This window comes from Molothrus aeneus, chromosome 2 (assembly GCF_037042795.1).
Source record: "Molothrus aeneus isolate 106 chromosome 2, BPBGC_Maene_1.0, whole genome shotgun sequence".
Classification (NCBI taxonomy): Eukaryota; Metazoa; Chordata; class Aves; order Passeriformes; family Icteridae; genus Molothrus; species Molothrus aeneus.
This window is the reverse complement of record NC_089647.1, coordinates 55885109-55903099: the sequence shown is the minus strand read 5'-3', so window position 1 is coordinate 55903099 and position 17991 is coordinate 55885109.

Below are 17991 nucleotides of genomic sequence, written 5' to 3'. Positions count from 1 at the left end.
TAAAATTCTAGTGAAGAACTCAATAGATAGATAAGTTGTTGGCATGACTGGGAGGAGATGGAAGTGGTTAAGGGGCTTACTCTGTGGAAAGGCTGGTTTGTCCTGGGTTGTTTCCTGTTCAACAGAATTCTCCGTGACCTGGAGAAGGAGACTGAGCTCTGTCTCATCAAGTTTACCAATGATGCCAAATTATGTCAACCAGTCTTTACACTGGAGGGAAGAGCTGACATTCAGGGGGACCTGGAGAGGCTGCAGGAACAGGGTGGCTGGAACCCTTCATGAAATTCCAGAGGGTGGGTGCAGAGCCAGGTGCCTGGGAAGGAAGTGCCCCTTGAAGTTCTAGGGACTGGGGAATGCCAGGCTGGAGAGCAATTCTGCTGCAAGGGGCCTAGAGCACAGCAAGAACAAGAGCTGGTGGCATGTCCTGGCAGCAGAGAGGGACAGCAGCCTCCCAGCTGTGTGAACGGGAGCTCGGTCACCAGCTCTTCTCAGCCAACCACACCGTGCTGTGGCATCCAATCTGGAGACCTCTGAACAGGATGGACATTGGCCAACCACAGCAGATCCAGCAAAGGCTACCTCAAGTGTATGGGGGCTGAAGCACTTGCCTGTGAGGAGGGGCTGAGGGTGTAGGCCTTGTTCACCCTGAAAAAGGAAAGTGCTGCTGGGGGACCTCAGAACAGCCCTCAGCATCATAAGGTCATAAAGAACATGGGTCCAGGCTCTCCACAGTCATGCATGGTGGGAGGTTGAGAAAAAAGGGCTTGAAGTTGAAAAGAGAAGTTGGACATAAATAATACCGTTTTACCCCAAAATCCAGCAGTGCCACGCGTTGCCCAGAGAGGCTGTGCATTATACTTCCTTGGGAGTATTTCAAGATCCACAGTTCTGACCCTGCATGTGGCCTTGCTTTGAGCAGCAGGTAAGACCAAGGACTTCCTGAAGTCCCTCCCTACCTGAATTGTCCTGTGCAATGAGATCCAGTGGGAAGGACAGATGTCAGGGCTATGATAACAAAGGAGCCACGTTCAGGGAAATACCCTGCAGTAGTTCTATGCATGGCTTTTGTTTGCTCACTTTTTATAAATTCTGAAGATTCTGAACTTAGAATCATATTTAAAATAGTATTGAGAGCTTCACAAAACAAAATACATGTATTTTAATACCACTCTGTTGGTGTCCTGGAGCCAACGCTTCAGGGGACTCTGGGTCCAGTCTTGGTGCTGCTGGTCCTGTCAGTCCTTTGTTCTTAATACTGGGTGGTGGGAAGCTTTCTAGTCTCTACTGGGCCAGGAACAAAGATGTTCTGCCTTGTAAAACTGCCAGTGCTGTGAACAGACAGAAATACCTCCCGAAATCATCCACACCTGGTTACCATGTTCACCAGTGGGCCAGCCCATTATTGTTTCACGCTTCCCACACTGGCATCAGTGGGAATTTCTGTGGAAGGAACCGCTGCAGGGGACAAATTGATCACCTAAGAGAGGCTTAAAGATCTGAGTGCTGATTTACTGACAGCAGGTCAGGTTTCTTGAATTAAGTAGAGGACTGCCAGATTCCCAGTTAGGTTTATTTTACTTGCAGCTGGGGGAGAAGCAGAGTGATTCCCATTTGAGATAAAAAAGTCCTTTGCAAGCTCTGATTTGTTATGTTTCTTCTGATCCCAATGTGTTATTTAACCACCAGTCCCCAACACTCTCAACAGGACGTGGATACCCTTTCAGCAGGGGCTTAAATACCTGGCAATCCCAGAGCAAGCTGGGACCCAGGAGCTGCACCACAAAGCAACATCTGCAACTTCCTTATGTTCTCAGTTAGCATCTCCCTACATTGTTATTACACAATTAAATATTTCAATGTTGGGTGAGTTGGCTTTGGTCTTTTCCACCACTGCCATCATTAAGATACAATCCTGCAGATATTTCCAGAGCTCCTGCCTTCTCTTTAAACCATCTTCTCAATAACTGTGAAAGTGCCCTCACTATCTGTCTTTTTCTTCATGCAACCACTCTAGCTCCTGTCTTCAATAATTCATGATCTTGCAGGAGGTGCACCAAAATGATTTTAGCTACCTCCAACTTTTTTGGGCAGAAGGATAATAAAAATGATTTCACAGTAACTAAAGTAAGTCAGTTCATTGGTGAAAGCTCTTAAATATAACTTATTAGCTATTCAGGGGGAAGGTTTTACTAAAGGTACAATGCTTTTATGTATTGAAGTGCAGCTCAGCTCCTGAAAAATGACTACGTAAATAAGCACTTGTCACATCTTATTTTTGTTGATTTTTTTCTTCTCCTTCTAAATTTGTTTTTTACTGTTAACTCTATTGCTGTCATGATTTTAACTGTGAAGTTGCTGGATCTTACTCCTAGTGGAATTAACTGCCAGTGAGTTACACTTACGTGTTGCCACTGACTAGCTGCTGTTGCAGGCATTCTTACAAGACAGAAGGCACAAGTCGGTGTGACCCATGGCACAATATGACACAGAAACTTTTGGAGTTTGAGATAAAAAGATCAGGTTGTGGTCCAGTTTTATAAGTCTGGGGTAAAAAAAATCAGAGAATACTGAGGTAAATGCACAAAATGTTTTAAACTCCTAATTTTCACTAGTCCTGACAGTGTGCCAGTATGTCCAGTGGGGGATCAAGAGTCGCTTTGGCTTCAGCAGCATCCATGGGTAATCTAATTTCCTAGTTTCTTGATGTCTGGTCATAGGGGCTATTAGCACTAATAGACTTAATTCTAGCACTATGCAGAGGCACAGCATAGTCCTGAGGAGCCAGAGGTTAAATCAAGAAAAAAGTGTAATTGCAGTACTTCCCGAAACTGTGGTGAAGAAACAGCTGGGGGGGGTGTTTCTAGAGTACAAGTCTGACTGCAGATCATAATTCAAGTTATTCAAATGTTTGGCTCCTTTTATCTGTTTGAGATCTTGCTGTTTGCACCTTGGTACTTGTATACAAAGAATACTTGATAGCACAATCACAAAAGCAATAAACAGCCTCACAAAGACATAGATCTAAGGTGACTCCTTCAAGAGGAATCTTTAAGTGCTATTTCAATGTCACGTATCATAATTGCATCTAATATTAGAGACTGACTTAATGCAACACATTGTCAATGACAATATAAAGGCAATCATGAACGAGGAAGATAACTGAAAACTGTTTGGGGGGATGGAAGGAAGGATGACACTGCAGTGAAGGCTTCTGTATACACTACAAACCTTTCCCAGCAACACGCAGAGGAAATTTTTTTTCTCTCCTAAACTTCTGGAAACTTTCTTCCTGTTTCCATTTTGATCCTGGAATCTGCCTGGAATCTCTAAATATGATTTGGGGTTGGGGTTTCTTGTCCCCTTCCTCAAACTTGTGAGTCTATCTTCAGTGCTAAGCACTGAAGTTACATATGTGAAGCTGGTTAGCAAGCTGCATGGACTATCAGCTGCTGAGAATTAAATACATACATATGAAAGAGTTTCTTCCCCTCAGCAGCACATATCCTCCCACCCCCAAAAGGATATGGTTTAAAAGGTGTGAAGCTAGACTATTTTGGCTCTATCAAAGTCTGAAGACAGAATGAAAATGCCACACATTTTCCTAAATGACAGAGTCTCTACTAGATTGTGGGTGTAGGTAGCAACAACGTGACCTGCTTATACCAACTTAAAAGAATGTAGCCACAGAAGGCTCCTGTGGCTTGCACGTGATTCCTTCTTGCAGTAGTGCTTGTGATGGGGCTGTAATTTCACTGAATTGAAATGACATCAGCTGCACAGCACAGTCTCTGGCTTGCCCTGATGTGAATGCATAGGTGCACACAGAGGTGCTGGAGTGGACCTGCCTTTGGCAGTGGCACTTTGAGACCTGCTTAAGGCCAGGCACACACAAGCATCCTCCATGTGCTTCAGGTTTGGCTGGCCTGCAGGTTCATAGAAGGGAACTGTAGACTATCCTGAGTTGGAAGGGACCCACAAGGATCAATGAGTCCAACTCTTCTCCCATTGTCTCCTCTCCTCACCAGATGAATGGATTCATTTATGCCTATAAATAAGCTGAAATTCTGCCTATAACTAAGCTGAAATTCTGCAATTCTGAAATTCAAAACCAGAGGTAGCGCTTTACAGAATCCATATAACCAAAGCAAATGAAAAACCTTTGCAGACATTAATGCAGCAGCAGATGAAGGCTTAGGTTCTGAAATACAGAAGCTTGCCTGGGCCTTTTCTACTCATTTAAACAGCTTCCCCCTCCTCCTCACCCTCTCCGCTGCCAAAAAAACCCAAAAACCTAAGCAAAACAAACAACCCAAAACAAACCCAAAAGGCAACCTACCCAGAGGTTCAGAGGGCATCAGTTGTACTCTAGTCTCACTGGTTTGCCATGAAAGACATGTTGCTGGACCTGAAGCTGAGAAAAACTTTAAAAACAACACCATTGGAGTCTAACAACACCTGAAGTATCAGGATCTCCCACAACAGAATTAATTTTTTTTCAGTGGGCTGCCATTCTAATAATGCTTTGAATGTCAGCAGTGATAACTATTTCTAATTAGTCCTTCCAATTCTGTGAGGAAGGAAGAAATCCGTAATACAAAACAAATTCTAATGAGGGAGGGAACTCTCCTCCTAAGGGGAGATCTCTCCTCCTAACAGTGCTCCAAGAGCTGCAGAGATTTGCCCCATGGGTACCTGTCTGACACTTTAGCTTAACACTGGAGGTGACCCTACAGAATATAAATCAGCTTGTGCTGCTTCAGCATTAGCTACTGAGCTAATGCCAGTGCATGGGAAAGTTGACCTCTTTACTCAGGCTGGCTTGAAGCTTAGTTGAAAAAAGACCCAGGTTTTGTTGGATTGAGAGTGCAGGTGGGAAGCACTTGTAAGTTGGTTCTACATTGTGAAAAGTCCTCTTTCAAAAGCCTGTCCATGGATGACAAGAAAAAGCAGAGTCAAGATGTCCTTGGTGACTGGTGAGCTCCTGGTTTGGATGTCCCTGGGTGAGGATGCTGAACTCATAAGCAACATTAAACTCATAAATGACATTACAGCCCTGAAAGTGAGTCTACTCCTACAAGCTTCTGTTACCAACAGCCTTTAGTAAATGTGGAAGCATAGTCTTTTACTGCCCAATTTGAAAAAATGAAAACATGGCAACTCTAAAGCATTAATGATACCAATGGCTACTCTGTGATTCCAGACCAAAGAAGAAAAGCCATAGTAAGTTATGACTTACACCTTACTAAAGAGCCGGAGTTGAGGGGCTGGGGGACATTATACCATTCCCCAAAATGCAGCAAAAAGAATGAACATAAATGCTTTCAAATTTTTGAATGACTCAGTGTTTCAGAAAAATGTGGAGGAGAAAATGATTTCATAAAAGACAAAGGCACTCTTTCAATTAAATAACTCATCCATACCTGGAAAAGCCACCCTCTGATTCACATTTTACTCTGCTGTGTCCATCCAGCAGAGGCTGCTAATGATTCTGATAGGAAGTCGTTTCAGTCAGTAAAGGTAAACTGAAGAATACAGGGCTTTTTCCACTGACCTTTGTGCCTGCTTTTGTACCCCTGGTTGCACTTGTGCAGAAGCGCTGAACAGGTATAAATGCTCTTCATACCTGATAGCTGGTAGCCTGTAGCTATACCAAGGCAGCCTGGTAGAAATGAGGCTGCCTCACATTTGTCACTTTATGAAATACTCCCCTTTAGTTTTTCTGCAACCAGAAAATTGCTGATGCTGCTGACTGGCAGGCAAGATTGCCTGATCCTCATTGCTGCAGTTTTGCTACCAATGCCCAGGGCTGAAGAGAATTTTTAACAGCATGAAAGACAGGCTGAATATGACAAGGCAGTGGATATGAGTTTGTGGAGTTTTTTCCTGAGGACTTTGTTTCAGTTTCTTTCATGTCATTTATTACTTTAGGCTTTTGAATAAGTAAAAAATAAGTGTTTGTTGTTATTTTGATTTTTCTTTTAAAGAGAAATTTTCTTCCTGCTTCTAAGCTGATTGACATGGTGATCATAATTGACATCATCCAAGGAAGATGTCTCTTCAGTTTTCTTTTCTTTAGCAGCCTGTTGGACACCTTTGTGGAGGTTCAGAACTCTTCTGTTTCCAGAAAAGTGAGGTAGCAACAGCTGCATTTATCTGGAAATCCTAATAACCTGCTTCAAGCCATGGCATTTCCTATATTTCACATCATTTGAATATGGATAATGAAATTCAGCAGCCATCACTCTTCATGTTTAAAAAGTGTATGTGAGCAGGTAAGCATTTTAAACAAGAAATGCTGTGCCAAAGTAATCTCTGCCATAATACCCTCAAATTCCCTGGAGTTATAGTTGGGATTAATTTACTTCATGATGTTTGAAAACTGTAAGGAAAAATGAATGGAGGAACTGGAGGAAAAATGAATTAAAGCATTCTACCAGAAATTCCAATCAACATTAAAGAGTTGAATGTATACTACTAAACATAAATTTAAAAAACCAAACCCAAACCTGCTCTTACCTGCTCAAAGGCTTAAATGGATGTTTTTCATCTATTTTTCTTCTCTGCAAGTGGCTTTGCTTAGTGAAAGTTTTAGTAGCACAAATAGATTAGAAGAATGAACTTTTGAGCTAGGCACAAGTGTTAAGAGGAAAGAATTGGTTTTATTCCTATGTGAACATTTGCATGAACTGTGCATAATCTCTGACACAGTGGAAATAGAAGAGGTTAGCTCAAGTATTCTGCAGTAACTGCTAGAGCAACTATGGAGTAAGAAGAAATATTAGCAAAATAAGTAGGGAAAAAAAGGAAATTGCAGACCCTTTGTAAGTATATCTTTAAGAGCACTAATAGAAAGTAATTTGTGGACTTGAATTATTCACTGTTAACTACTCACTGACATTTGGCCCACTAAGAAGGTTTAACATGAAGAACTGATAAAACTTCGTTGTAAACTGTTGTAAAACTTTTACTGTCATTTGTAACTTATTTCAATCAAAATGAAAAGATTTTGAATCTTTCTAAGCATGTCAGTTATGAAATCTGTGTCCAGTTGCCTGATAGTAAGAGAGATCAATGGAAAACTTTGATGATTAAGCTATTTGATGAGTACAGTACAATTCAGCAAAACAGTTGCAATGTTTATAAAGGCAGCAAGATTTAATTTCTGGCCTGATGCTGTGATAAAGAAGGTGCAATCTTCTGTGTTGTCCATCTCCTACAGTTTCCTTTTTCATATTCATTATTGAAAAAATTACTGGGAATTTCTTCAGTATTGTCCTTCTGGGGTTGGGTTTTACCAGTCTGCTGAAAATGTCCACTGAAGTAAGAGGTTTCTCTAAAGACTTTTGACCTTTAAGGTGAAATAACCTCATCCATAATCTTCAGTGCAAATTTTTATAGCTGCTAAGCAATTTTCCAAGGCAGCTGACCATTTTTATATCTTGAAAAACTGGTAATGATACAAACAGTTGATTATGGTTTACAATGGCAATAAACCTCTCAGTATTGGTTGTTACCAAAATAAATTGCCATTCTGTTAAATGTTAAATAACAAGTCATAAAATGCTGAAAACAACCAATTTCTTGTGGATTATTGCCTAAATAAATTTTAGTAGAAAGTGCAGATCATGAAGTTGTGATCAGCAGATCAGGCCTAATGAAATTTTATGTATTTAAGAAAGCTGAAGGATCCTCAGAATATGATGCAAATTGTAACACCCATTAAACAAAAAAAATTAAGTCTCCTGGTAGTTTCAGGATTTTTGTGTGAGACTATTTTTTCTTCTGACACCAGCTCTTAAGGTTTTCCATTGTTTCTTAACGTGTTGAAAAACCCAACCAATGCCAGCACGCTGAGCCCACCAAGAAGGCAGAGAGGAGCCTGTTCAAATACAAAGCACCTACATGAGATGTCTGCTCAGAATCAGAGGGGTTAGAATCTACTTTGGACTAATTACTACTGCTCATCTCAAAAGCAAAAATGCCATCAAACATTCATAGCTCAGGTGCCATCTTCCCAAGAGTGAATGACAGATCTTCACCATAGCAACGAGTGTTATCTCCTAAGAATAACATCAACCTCCCTTGTTACTAGTTTTAAATCCTTGGGTATAAACAGCAGTTGCAAGGCATGTGTGCCTTGAATGTGCATTTTCATTATTTAGTATGTACTGGGTGTGCATTAGCTGCTGTAAGACTTAAAAAGACATCACCAGAAGAGGAAGTAATTAAAGGGATGGAAATACAGCCATTAATAATCCAGTCCTGAAAACGTGATCAGGGAGAGGTCTCCTGTTCATGCTCATGAAAATCAGACTTCTCCACAGAGAAGCCTGGCAGAGAACACTCTTCAGCAGCAGCATCCTCCCCCTCCATCCACATGTTGATTTCAAATCAGTCAGGGAGAGATGGGAGAAGAAAGCAAAAGGAGGAGGGGAGGGAGGGTTATTTCTCTTTCTCTCCTTTTTTCTTCTGCACTTCCCTTCCTGCATACTTTTTTTCTCAGGCAGGGTTGAAATCCAGGAAACTTGTACCAAATATTTTAGCTATTTTAAATTGCTGCATTATGCATTTTTTCGGAATGTCACCAAAGCTTTTTGGAGTAAAGGAAATGAAATTCCCCTCATAATAGCCCTGTAGGATACAGTGATATCCTGGGAGTGCCATAAAAATGCCATTAAGAGGCATTTCATTTTGCCTTCTGGGGGCTCTACACTTATCTATTTTGACTTAAAGTCTTTCTTCCATTTCTGCAAGAGAGGAATATGACACAGGAGTTGCCCAAAATGAGCTCAGATCAGGGAAGACAGATTGTAAATCGAGACTTGCTAAAGCTAAATCATGTTCTCTCTCTTGATCTCTTATCTGATAACTTTTATCCAAAAGGTATTGAGGATGTTAATTGCAACTGCTAAGATGAATCTTTAGGAAATATCAGTCTCCAGGGCCTTCTTTTCCCTGCTCTCCAGATACCATGTTGAATTTTTTTCAAGGCCTCAGATATGAAATGGTTATCTTGTGAATTTTAACATCCTTATCCTTTCCTACAGAACTGTTCAGATGAAGTGAAAAAACTGTAGCTTTTTATTTGCAAGGTTTAGGAATCCAGAGAAGCAGTGCATGAGGGGGAAAGGCAGCAGCTTTCTGAATTCAAATGCTTGCTCCACTTGACAAGCTAAAGACAAAGGTAAAAAAGAATGTTTTCTTTTTAGAGACTGAAGTACTATAGGCAGCCTTGGATTAGAAACAGGCTGAAATTCCTGTTGTAAACTTCTAATTACCTTGTGTGGCATGACTTCTAGATACACTATCTTGCAAAGATAGTGAAGTTGTGAGTACACACTAAGACAGCTTTATGCTTTACACAAGAAGATTATCTATCCTTTATTACAGAGTTTTTCTTCTGGTGTTTTTCTTTTTGCTGAGCATGGCAGAGCAGAGATTCATTGTGAAATCTAGGAAAACAAGTGAGCTTTGAGCTTACTCAGTATCTCAAGAGCTGTTCTAAGACTAAGATTAAAGGCCACTAAACAAATTCAGCCTCCATTTGTTTGGAAATTACTTAATGGCAAATATATTTATATTATCCAGTGACTAGGGGTTTTTATTGCACTAAATATTTTATTCCTTCAAAGCAATAATGACTTGGGTTGTGTGTTTCTTCATGTGCAAGTGCAATCAAGACAAAAACCCAAAATCACAAAATGGTTTTTACAGAGTTATATTGCCCTGCATTTTGGGCAGTAGGGAGGGTGGGCTCTCTGTGAGAAAAGCCCTGGACAGGTGTTAACATGATTCCATTTTTCTGACACTTATTTCTCCATACACTTTGAAGGAGGTAGATGTTCAAAGGCGGAGCTGCTGAGCCAAGTATATTTTCATCTATATTTGCAGCTGGACAATGAAAGAGGGTGACTGTGATACACAGGACAGGAACTGAAATATATACTCAGGACCATTCCCCAGTTATTCTCATTTTTTGAAGCCAACAGAAACCTCAGTAATGGCCTTGCTGTGGAAAGGGAGTTTTGAATGGCAGTTTGTTTTATGACTCTTAATTAATTTCTCCCTCAGTTGTTGGTCTCATGGCTGACTCCTCCTTCCCTCTCCCACTCACACTCTGTGGCGTCATCCTGCAACAGCTTTCCCTGCATTTCACTGTACGCAGCCTCATGAGTCTCACTATGAAATACTTTGGCACATAGGCAGTGAGGAAAAATCTGTGTAACAAGCCTGATGCCTTAGAAATATTTTGTGTGTTCCTCTGCAGAGGATAGAAAGTGTAAAAATACAGGGGAAGGTATTCTGCGGAAAAAATGTATTACTGTGTGTCACATGAATGCTGTTTGAGAGCTACAAATTCCTGAACAAAAAATAATAAAATGTAATGAACAAAGGAACACCTCTTCTCTGGAAACCTACATAAGAAGACATAGCTCAGCTTCCACTTGGGTTGAAACTTGGTAGGAAAAGTTCAACAGAAGGGGAGAAAGAGAAGAGCCCTCAGACTCTTGCAAGCAGATGGCATCCTTCCTTTCTCCTTTTCACTCTTGGACAGTGTGTGACACAGGTATCCCACAGGTATCTCTGCAAACCCTGAGCCCACACTTGAACACTGCACCGAGTGGTGATAGATGTGTACCTGCCTGTCCCTTTCCCAGGCTTTGCTTGGAAAAAGGAGATGCACCTGAGGTTGAAATGAGGTGGGATGACAGGAAAGAAAATGTGGTGTGGCCAGTGGAAGAAGACCTGGGCTGCCCCTGAAGTGCCCTGAATCTCTCAGCTGGTGTGCACACATCTTGCTCTCCCATAGAATGATGGGAAGGGAGGTCAAAAGAGCTCAGTTGGAAACAACTGCCAAGGATAGCAAATTTTTACAAATTAGCATGCCTTTTGGGAAGGAGGAAGCCAGTGCAATTTTGATGAGAAAGGCTGCTTTCAGTTTGGGCTTAATCATGCAAGGTGCTGAGTGCCTTCAGTCCTCATTCGCGTTGATAGGAGCTGACTGTCCTCATGCTACCTGGTAAGCATGGCTCCTAGGTCAGTTCTCATTCCCCTCTCCCCCACAGCCTGTCACTTCACTTCCTGAAGAATGTCTTATTTGATGTCATCTGTAGCACAGGGAATTAATGAGGTTTTCTTTCAGAGGCTTCTCATTTATCCCCAGAAAATCAAAGGGACAGATATTTTTCTCTGCTTCAAAGTAAACCTCTAAGAAGATGACAGAAAAGAGGTGCTTGTAGCATCCCTGTCCCAGGGATGCAGAGGGGGCTTGGACCTACTTTGGGTCTGTGAAAAGAAGGAGCAACTGTTTGGTGCCTGACTGTCCTCATGAGCTGTGGTTCTCCTTTCTTGTTTCAAAGGATTTCTAACCCTCAGGGACCACCTCTGACCACTTCATTCCTCGAGAAATGGATGCAAGGCACGCTTAATGTCAATGACATCTTAATCATCTGGTCTTTGAAAAGTGAAAAGGCCAAGACAAATACTTCTGTTAGCAAAAGAATCATAGTATTTGATAAACATGGACTGCATGCATCTAGTTGAGATGCCTCTATGCTGAACTGTGCAGTTCACAAAATGTAAATGGGGTGCTTATCAGATGGATTGTTTTCTGAAAGCACAGGCAAAATTACAGTAATTACTTTTCTTCCTGCTACATTATCTGTATTCCCAAGAAACTTTGTAACTTCATGCAGAAAATAAATAAATAAATATTTACTTAAAAGATCAGAATAGCTGAGTAAAGGTTCCCTTCACTTCTCACAAAATCAGCATTTTTCTTGAACAAAAGCTGTTCTTGGCAGCCTGAGATTTTCATGGGGACAGGTACTATCAATGAAATTTTTTTCCAAGGAGATCACTAGATATTAATCTAGATTTTCAAGAAGCTACAATTTTCTTAAATTCACACCTCTTTGACATGCCCTTGAGTGAGAAATGAGTTCCTACTATTCCTCCTTCAGCAACTGAGTGCTTCAGCCCAGCTTTTTAGATATAACCACCAAGATTATTGCCTGAGAATAATCAATATTAAGGACTCACCTTTTAAATGTGAGATAAAGATTAATCTACTTTGTCACTCCACTTAGACTCCCTTAAGCCCATTCATAAACATGCATTTGTTTATATTTTGTGATTTTCAATGAATAAATCTAAAGGACTAGTTTAAAAAAATTATCTGCCATGGCTTGTTCAGCCCATCAAACTGTGTAGATTATTGTATAATTCTAACTCCAACTGGTTCTACAGCATCATAGGGCTCTGAAGACAAGTAATAAGCAAGCTTTATAACACTCCCCCATCAATCCCAAATGTAAACATTTTAACCTGATTTATTTGGTTTTTTATTCTAACAAATGAAAAGCAAAAATTTTCTCAACCACTTGTATCATTTGTTGCTCTAGAGTGACAGTGCCCATAGTCTTTCATGGTTTTGTCCTCAAAATTTCCTCATGAGGTAGAAAGTGCTGTTTTGTAATAACTGAGAAACTAAGTGCAGAAAAGTTAGAAGACTTTTCCCATGGCCACCTGGGAAAGTCAAAAGGGGTCAAGAACTCAAGCTATGAATTCAGCTGGGACCTTCTCACTTCCTTTCAAGCCTGCATGTAAGAAAAATGCTTCACAGCCACTCTCCCATCCCTGACCTGGGAATAGTGCAGTGTCCTATCACTGCACTACACTATCTGGATCTAAGACAGTCTGTCTGACTGTACTCTGAAACAGCCTCAGAATGTTCAGCCTGCTCATCACAGTCTTCACCATGAGCTGTGAGGATGGGAACAAGCAGCTGGGTGGTGCTGCACACTTGAGCAAAAGACCAGGACATCAATCCCCTTAGTGATAGCACCAGGGCCTGAGAGCTAACTTCAGTTCCTAGGACACTGTTTCAGCCTCTGAACTAACCTTCTTCCTATAAAATACAGTTAATATTTAGGTGCTTTGTAGCTGGGCAGAGACCTTGTAACGTGAGCAACATCATGCCAAAAACACCATTTGATTCTGATTAAGAAATCAATGCAAAGATTCAACCTCATCCAGCTCAGCCCTTGCCCTGAGCACATGGAGATGGCAAGAGAGACATTGCTATTCTGTAACACATAAGTGCAAATAGTTGGGAAATAGCTCAAAAGATAGCAAGTAATTAATTGAGCATCATGACTGCACCACTGCATAAACTCCTTGAAAGAGCAGCAAAGGGTGAAAATTGCTGATGGTAATTTCCACAGTAGAGTAATTTAGCTCAGAGGCAAAGAGAGTGGTGAAGGAGAGAGAGAATATATATGTCAGCGTGGGAGAGGGTGGATTGGTACAAGAAGGAGTGCATTAGAGTATGTGTGAGAGTGGAGGAGTGAGTTTCTCAAAATTAGGGCAAATTCTGCATTCATAGTAGGCCTTGCAGAGAAGCTGCCTGTGTGCATGTGTATACATATATATACGGGTTTGAGCTTGGCCATCTTGGGGTCATTACTGTTTTTTAAGACATTTTTCTAGAATATATTTCCAGTTCTTGCAAGTGTAGGAAAAAAAAAACCCAACCTTGAGGGTGGAATTGAAAGTCAACTGAAAATGCAAAACTTAGAAGATGTACCAGTGATGTGGAAAATACATAAAAGCAGCAAGACTTTCTTTTTTTCAGAAAGTGGAAAGATGGAGAAGGGGAGATGGCAAGGGAGGACTGTTGTTGTAATTGTCTCTTGGAAAGATGCTGGCAGTGTTTATCAAAAGAGGAAATGTAGGGTGGGTGGGCATTCCACCTCCATCTCTGGGCAAAGGAGAACATGTAGAAGGTTCTGTGCCACTGACAATAAGGAGTAAGAGTTTAATTGCAGAGATTCATCCTTCCTCTTTCACCATACCAGTGCCATCATGTAGGCAGAAAGAAGATGCTGTTTTCTGCTACCCAGAGTCATTGGATGCAGAGAGAACACCTAGAAATCAAAGGTTAAACCAGTGAGAAATTCTTTTCAACAGCAACTCCATAAAAAATGTCTCTTTATTGAGATGGGCAGTGAAGTATGTCCAAATTCTCTACGCACACTGCATCTTTCCAAAATGTATGCCAGGAAAACAGAGTCAGATGTTTAGGCTCTGGTTCCTACTCATTGCTGGTTTCCCTGGTAATCCACTCTAGCACTATTCCAGCTTTGAGACTCCTAAGCACAAATTTTTGGGCTCATTTCCAGTCACTTATCTTTCCAGTGGGAACAGTCTATTTCTTACTTCACCCACTTAGGCACAGCAATTTATACTTCTGATTCATGCTGTGGCGGACTGAGGGGAAGATTTTATAGTGGTAATACCAATTGTCCCCTATCCCACAGTAACTTTAAAGTACTTAGCAAAACCTCAGGAGGTGTAGAAATGCATGACAGGAAAATAAAGAGTTCATGTAAGTAACAGAATTGTCCCTTACATATCCCTTAAACCCCAAAATCATGTTCACACAGCCAAAGTTTCTTTTAATTAAGAAAACACCTCACAGGGCAAGGATTTCACCTTGAAAAAATATTTCAGAGATATTCTCAGTGGTCATTGATCATAATAAGTAATTGATCTCTTGGTCAGAATCGAAAAGATTTTGCTCTGACCACATTACCTAAGGATGAATCTAAGTGTACATTCAGTTGTCTGTGTTTCCTTTTCCCTTGCAGTGATTCAGTGCAGCACTGGCTGAGGATAACCAACATTCATTAGAACAGTTTAGATGGATTAGCTACATTCTTCACACTTTCCACGCTTAAAAACTTCTAGCATCAGTAGCTCCTACGGCCAGTTCTAGGATCACACAAAGGATTAAGAAAGCCCATTATTCCTTGATTTTGTCCTTTAGTGTTACATCTATAATGGAAATTGATTACAATCCTGAGATTTGGGCTGTCTGCATGCTGACCTTACAGGGCACAGCCAAATTATTGGAGATGAATGTTTCTCTCAAGATGTTGTTTTCTATTATGTTCTTCTTTAGGAGTGGAAACCACCTGGGATTGACTGTTCAAATTGAACTTGATTTCTAGAAGATTTTCAGCTTTACTGAGTGCATGTGGCAATAATTACTTGCAAAATAAGGGCTGAGTGGATTGTGTTTTACCAAATGATTTAGGTATTTGTGATTGATTTCCACCTGTTTAAGTTTTGATTGCAAAATCACTCTACGGAGGAAAAATATAGGTAAGTGTCAATATTGCATAACTGAAGTAAACATCTCTTGGTCTCCCAAAAGCTGCTTAACTGGTTTCCACTGTTTAAATGTACTCTTGACTGTGGACTATGACAAACTCCTCATATGAATTTTTAAATTGGTTCAAAACGTTAGGCCACAATCTCTTTGGAATAATTTAAGGAATAATTTAATGATAATGAAGTTAAAGATAGCACTCAAAATAACCCCTTTAAGATGCCAAATCATTAATAAACACTTGCATAAATTCTACTTCCAAATAAAACCTTTTAAGAGATTCTGAAAAGTTTTGCATGCTAGAATCCAAATACATTCATGCACAGCTCAGAGTGAGACTGTATAAAATAAAATAGTGATGGAAAAGTCAGCAAGACCCATAGGCCAAAAGCTACAGGTCCCTCAGAGCAAGTTTTTGGCTGTGGACGGAATTAGTTTTTTTGAGTAGACTGGAAAGTTAAGCGGAAATTTTAGGTCTCAGTGTTCACCTTGGCTCTGGCAGGCAGATATGGTCCAAGTTAGCCTAAGCTATATCCCACACAGATGAACTTTTAGGTGTCTGCGTGTCTGCAACCATACATGCAGTCAGTGGGGTTTGGGAAGCCCCCCAGGTGGCTGGATATAAAAGTACCTCCCTCTAAAACAAGCATCTACATCTGGGAAGCTGACTAGCACCACAAACTCTTTCAGCCTAACTTAGTGGCTTGCTTTTCTACTGCCTGTAAAGAGAACATAAGCACTTTGCTCACACATCAACTTTTGGGAGCATAAACTAGGACCCCATCCTTTGCAGAACCTACATGTCTCTGAGCAAGGTAGGCAAAGGCTTCTGTTGTGTCTCTATGACTCCCTCCTTGTAGACATAGGTGTGTTTGGACATCACCTGAAAGACATTGCAGTGTGAGAAAAACTGGAGGCTGTGCCATGCGGTTCCCATGGCCTGGCTGCTTCTGCACTAGGGAACACTGGACACTGAGGTTCAGGTCCCAAGATTCCTTTCCAAGAAGGAGGGAACATGCAGACCTGCAAGCCTCCAGCCTTTGTCTCAAGGCTCTCTGGTGTTTCTGTTGCATTTTGGTTTATGCAGGACAAGCTGCTTGGTGCATGTTGGACCAATGGGCATTTCATGGAGTAGCTGAAATTGAGTCCTTCAGGAGAGAGCTAAGGACTTTGGAGAGCACCATATCATGAACACAGTTCTGAGCTTCTCTGTGGCCCTGGAAGGGCTTCATTAATTTCTTCCATAGGTCTCTCAGCCCACTCTTTCAATTTCCTTTGCTTAACTGAAAAATTGGCTTCTCTATTGATGGCAGTGGAGACTTCAGCTTCTCTGGAGTCTAAGGTCTGAGTCTCATATATGGATGTACTGAATCCTTACAGAGCTGTTTGTTTTACAATTGGATCTATATTAGTACTTTAAAAAGGAAATATTCCAAACATCTTGTACAGGATCATTAAACAACTATTTTAGAAATTATTTTCTTTTAAGATGCATTTATGATATAGATAGATAGGTAGATAGATAGATAGATAGATAGATAGATAGATAGATAGATAGATAGATAGATAGATAGATACTTTTTTTTTCTCCTAAATGTCTGGGATTAGAAGCAGTATGAGAAGTTATGTAATGTTTAAAATACCATCACATTCTCCTAGCTGGTGATAAATATGGATTTTGATGTTAGGGATATGCTCTTCTATTAATCTGATCAGCATTTTTCTTTTTTTAAAGTTTGTCCCTTTGGAAACATTCCTGTAACCCCTTGGACATAATTTTTTTGTTTCCCTCAGAGATCTTGAGATGATATTGAGTTACTTGGGAAATTGGATTTGTCAGCTTTATTTCTGGTGGCTGTCTACATTAATTTTATAATTAAAACCCAAAGATGTGTGTCTAATATGTATAAATCTACAAAAAGCAGAAAGAGGAAGAAGTGTGCTAAAGACCATAAAAAAGAAATCGTTTGACACATGTCAGTGCTACGTTTCAGTGCAAGAAAGGAAATATTTTTTGGCAGAGAACTCAGAGAACATGTAGGCAAACCAAGCAAAAAACTCGTGAATCTGAAAATTAGTCTGTGAAGTGTTTGTAGTCACAGTCAGTTTTTGCTAAAACATTAAAATACAAATTATTGGATTGCAGATTTGCTCATTTATACACAGATCATATATGTTCACAGATCATTTTGTATATAAGGCTGGGATATGGAAGGAGAAAAAAGTTGATTCAGGGAGCTCCTCTCCTACCCACATCCTCTCAGCTTCATTTTCCCCTGATTCTAATCATTCAAGAAACCTTAAGCAAGGAGAAATACACATTTCCCCATCCTCTCCTCTGTTCTATGATGCTGTTCTAATGTTTGGCATTATTATTCACCGCACACATTATAGTAAGCTATTTACTTTGTCTGCAGCACCACGACCTTTGTGTGACTTGCCTCCTTTGTGGATGATGTGAATAAGTCACTGCCTATGTGTGCCAGCAGTGGCAGTGGTCTCTGCTGACTGGTATCTTCAAGAAGTGATGCTGCCTTTGAGGGTAGCAACACCAAGGAGGTGCCCTGCAGGTTTAGGAGCACCCCAGGAAACAGCAATCACAGTTCCTACCACTGAAAACCCTCCTCAAGTGACAACATTTTCCAGGTGTTTCCTTGTTGCACTGAAATCAGAAGGCTGGTGGGAGGCTAGCCTTTCCAGTGAGGTCCAGCATTTCCAGTGAACCACAGCTGAAGATGGCTCCATAAACTCAGCACCCCCTTAACGAGGTGGCAGTGCAGGATTGTGGATGAGCGCTAAATCTGTCTGCTTGAGAG